Consider the following 5,000-nt stretch of genomic DNA (forward strand, 5'->3'; position numbering starts at 1 on the left):
TTTTTGTTTAAAGGAAAGTATGGAGCTTGGGGATGCGGGTTAGTTGGCTTGTCTAACTTTGCACAAAGCACTGGGTTCAGCCCCCAGTCTTGTATAAACCAGATGAAACCAGATGTGGGGATGCATTCCTGTAATCCCAGCACTATGGAGGTAAAGCAGGGCCAGAAATTCAAGATCATTCCCAGCCACACGGCAATTGTGAGGCCAGGGACTACGAGGGCATCCGATCCCATTACAGATGGTTGTGAGCCACCGTGTGGTTGCTGGGAATTGAACTCAGGACCTTTAGAAGATCTGCCAATGCTCTTAACTGCTGAGTCATCTCTCCATCCCCCAGCAATGACTCTTAACTGCTAAGCCATCTCTCTAGTGTCAAAAGAAAAAATTTATGGGCCCCTAAATGTACAGGCCAAAGGCACTGTGTATACAAGTCTAAGGGACTGAGCTGTTCCTGTCCAGGTCTACTGTGGGCACCTCTGTGCCGGGCAGGTGCCGCTTGGGCACTGTCATGTCTTCTCATCCTCTGTCTAGCACTTTCTAGCTGTACACAGCCCTGTGGCTCAGCCACCAGTGGTGGTTCTACATTCATACAGTGGGTGTTCATGGGAGAGCAAGGTATCCAGATGCAGGCAATCATATGACATCAGGGTAGTACTGCTGTTGTTAGCCAAGGCTAGCCCCTTTTACTGCCAGGAGATGGCTACAGACAGCTCCCTTCCACCTGGCAGGGAGGGCAGCAGTGGATGTTCACTCATGGCCTCCGGGTAGCTTGGCTCCCACACAAAGGCCAGTTCAGAACACGTAGTATACCCTGAAGAGAAGCTCAGAACTACCGGGACCTAGGGCCTCCTCTACCCTCAGTCTCCCTCCCCTTTGCCTTATTCTGTGCCTGGGGAGGGGGCTGAAAGACCCCAGAACTGGGGAGATCCTTACTCAAGTCTCGGGATGACACGACCACCCAATGACTCACAAGGGACCGAACTTGCTGCAATCACATGAGGTTTATTGGGGATACCGACCGGTACCGGGGTCAATCTCGTGACCTTGTCGGCCAGAGGAGTTCGACCCCGAACACAAGAAGTGAGGGGTATTTAAGGGAAAAACTACAAGCTGGGGGCGAAGAAAGGGTTACCAAGGAAACAGAACATAAAAACAGTGGAAAATTTCAGAGGGACCCAACCCAAGGTATTCAGTTAAGGAGGGAAACATATTCATTTTAAGAATGTAATCTTCATCTACCGGTCAACAGGGTGGAGAGTCTCATAAACCAGTAGACCTTCATTCTTAGTTCTGCCCTCATTGTGGATCATTCAGGAGGGGCAGGTATGGGGAACCAGAGCCCTGAGGCTCTGAGTTAGCCAAGTTCCTGGAACTACCTACTTCTCGTTTTTGGCTTGATACAGAGGTTTTCCATGCCCCCTTTTAGGTAAAAGTTACACATTATACATACATTTCTATTAAATGCCCTCATTTTAAATTCTAAGATTCTCCAGCCTTTCAGGGAAAGAGACAGAACTTGACTTGAAGAGATCTAGGTACCAAGGGAGGAGCTGGAATGGAGAGCAGGCCTGGTTTATCAGAGCTGGCTGCTGTCCTGTGGATAGATCACCAGAGCTGATGTCTGACAGGCTTGATGGATGGTCTCATTCAGCTGAGCCCTGGCAATAGCACAGGGGTCAGGGCAGGCACAATAGAGAGGTTAGGGACTGAAGCATGGGCATTGTGCTCCCTGGGAGACGCAGAGTCACCTCCTCTTTTCCCCATGGGCCTATCTGCCTATCTACCCATGAGGTCAACTTCCCAGGACTCCTGGCACTCCCTGAAGCCCCTCCCTCCCTACGCTCGTCAGAAGCTGCTGCCTCTGACTAGAGAAGGAACACACTCAGGCTCACACAAGCACACACCTAGACCAGAAATGACAATCTTCTAGCCCACCGGACTCCAGGACGGCATACATGGTCACAGAAGCCACAGACACAGGTCATTGGGAGAGGCCTTTACAGATTCAAAGTTAAGTTCAGACACACAGGACCACAGTCACCGGTGTCAGAAGGCCAGGGACAATAGCAGAGCTGTGAAGCCACATGCACAGGTACTCTTCCATAAACATCACAAATCATTACTCAGTGTGCACTTGGGGTGGGACAGCCCTAATAGATAAGACAGATGTTGGACAACGGCAACTTTTGAGGGGCCCGTATGCTTGCAGCTCTCCCAGGGATACTGTTCCCCACTTTAGGTCCCTCAGGCTGGCCATATGATCCTTTAGCCTACCGTCCAGTCTTCTGGGCCCCAAGAATGTCTCTGTGACTTTGTGCTTCCAGAAGACCCCAAACCGTAGCTGCTTCTTGCAGCCTCTTTCAACAGCTGTCATTCAGGGCTTCGAGCTCCTGCCACCTCTGTCCTCCACGCCTGCCTCCCATCACTGGCCCAACTGCTCCACCCTTTGTGTCCTTTCTCACTCTGTGCCTACCACCTCCACCCAACTTTCCCCTCATATTCTGCTAGATCCAGTTGGCTAGGACCCCCAGTGCCTCCCCCAACCCCAGATAGCAGCAAGGGCTGCCCCATGGCTTCCAGTGTTCGCTCAACCACACACCTCTTCTCAAGCAGCTCTGGGTTTCTGTCCTCAGCCTTGGCTCCCTGGGCTGCCGTCATCCTCACCAACACTCAAGATCTGGGGAGAGTCGGGTCCTGGGGTCAGAGCTAGGGCTGCTGTTCCTCTGTCCTGTGTCCTCTGAGGCTAGGTCTCTCTCTGCTTTCAGTCCTCGTCCCTTCCACATCCCTTACCTCTGCTGATCTGTCCTTTCACGTGGAAATATTTGGGACGGGAGGAATGGAAGGATGCTGAAGTGGTCGTCAATGAGAGCAGGGAAATGTTGCAGTGGTCAGACCTGGCCCCTTCTCGGGGTTGAGAATCCTCTCTGGAGCATCAACCTCCTCCTACTCCCTTTCAGATGACCCCATGAGAGTGAAGTTCTAGGCAGAACTGGGGAACCTGCTCTACCAAGTACATCTCTGATCACCCAAGGCCTAGATAGGGGTGGCCAAGGGTCTAAATTAGGGGTCTCAAGTAGGAGTTCAAGCCCCAAATCTCTGAGAAGACCTGATGCCCCAGGTTCTGAGCTAGGGGCCTGGGTGTGGGGGAAGTGACCTACCACTTTAATCCCATTAGCTCAGCCACAGCCACAGCAGCCCCGCACCCACTCACAGTGTCACTTCCCAAAGCTGTTCTGTTTTTACTGGGGCAATGGACTGGAGACACTGGGGTCAGGAACCTGCCAGCCACTGAATGTTGGGGTCCTCCACTTGGAGAGCAAGCCAAAGCCTCCATTTCCAGGCTGGACTGGCCACCTAGACTAAGCAAAAAGTTGAGCTGCCTGCCACCAAATAAGCCTGGGACTCAAAGGGACCTGACTTTGGAAGTTGCTTTTTATACGGGATCTCTATCTCCTGAACTCAAGCCTTCTCCAAAACTCAGACCTTCCAGAGGGTGAGAGCCACTCCTGGATGTAAGAGAGGTGTCTGGAGAGGTGGGTCTGCTTGTGCAGAACTGGCTTCAACCCCCTGTGGCCAGAGTGCCTTAAACTCAGTCTTCCTGAAGCCAGTCTCCCTCTGTGTCCCATCATCTTTTTTGGCCCAGTGTGGTCCTGCCTTGCTCTGTTTGGCTCCAGTTACCTCTTTACCTTGTTCAGCAGTTTGTTCCCATTCTACCTCTCACATCTCATAGACCACAGCCTTGTTCAGCTTCACTTCCTACTGCACCACCCCATGGGCCATTCTCAAGGTCTGTGCCTAAAAATGATGCCATGTCTTCACTTTCCTGCCTTAGTTCTGAACTTCAGTATCCTGAGTCTCTCATGAGTGCTCCCATCCCTTCCCTGAGAGCCCACCAAGCCAGAGCAGTCAGGGTAGCTAACCTAAGGTCCTGTATGGGTTTGTTTTAATTGTCAACTTGACAGAATCTAGAATTACTTGGGATGAGTCTCAGTGGGGGACTGGCATATCTGTGAGATTGTCTTGATAATGTTAATTGATGTGGGAGGACAGCCCACTATGGGCAACACCATTCCCTATGCTGGGTCCTGGCTTGTCTAAGAGTGAAGAGAGTGGGCTGAGAAATAAGCATGCATGCATTCATTCTCTCTCTGTTCTTGACTATGGATGGGATATAAGTAGCTACTTTAGTAGCTACTTTAGGTTCCTGGTGCTAGAAATAAGTTTGGGGTTGCAGACAAAGAGACCACCATTTCAACGGAATTGTCTGGACAAGACTAACATTACTCTTGATCAAGCGGATGAACTTGGGAAGAGTGAACACTGAAGACAGAAAGTATGTTTACTCGGGGGGTGGCTATGTCCTTTCCCTATTGGCTGGGATCTGACTGCACAATCTTCACTCAGTTGGCTAGTCTGAAAAGAGTTGGCACACAGGAAATGAAGGAGGAAGGGGAAAGGGATCAATGCTCCAGGCCATCAAGTTCCTAGAACACATCAGGGGGACCTTTGTGTAAGTGGGGGTAGAGGGTGGAGCTAAAACATTTGCATAAGATTTTAATTCCTTGTCCTTAACACAACTTTTATAGAATTTAGTAGGAAAAGACTCACACTTGCTATTTCTTTCTCTGGCACTGTGACTTTCTCCTACAATTGCGCTGTAACCTGGAACTGAGCTGAAATGGACCGGTTCTCCCTTAAGCTGCTTTTGGTCAGGCTAGCTTATCACAGCAACAGGGATGAAACAGGAGCAGAGCTTCAAGGCCAAGGGGTTTGACCTAATCACACTCACTGAGCATGTTGAGTGACATTCATCGTCTGTAAACCAGGAGTGTATGATAGGCTTCTAGAATTGAGAGGATTTGTAGGTGCAATGATGTGACGTGTGTGCGTGCGCGCATAAACTTTGCAGATCTGGGAGTGGAGCCATATCAGAGCTTCACAGGTGACAGGCAAGGACTCTACCAACCTGGTCTATATAGCAAGTTCCAGGCCAGCCAGAG

This window comes from Mastomys coucha, unplaced genomic scaffold (assembly GCF_008632895.1).
Source record: "Mastomys coucha isolate ucsf_1 unplaced genomic scaffold, UCSF_Mcou_1 pScaffold16, whole genome shotgun sequence".
NCBI lineage: Eukaryota > Metazoa > Chordata > Mammalia > Rodentia > Muridae > Mastomys > Mastomys coucha.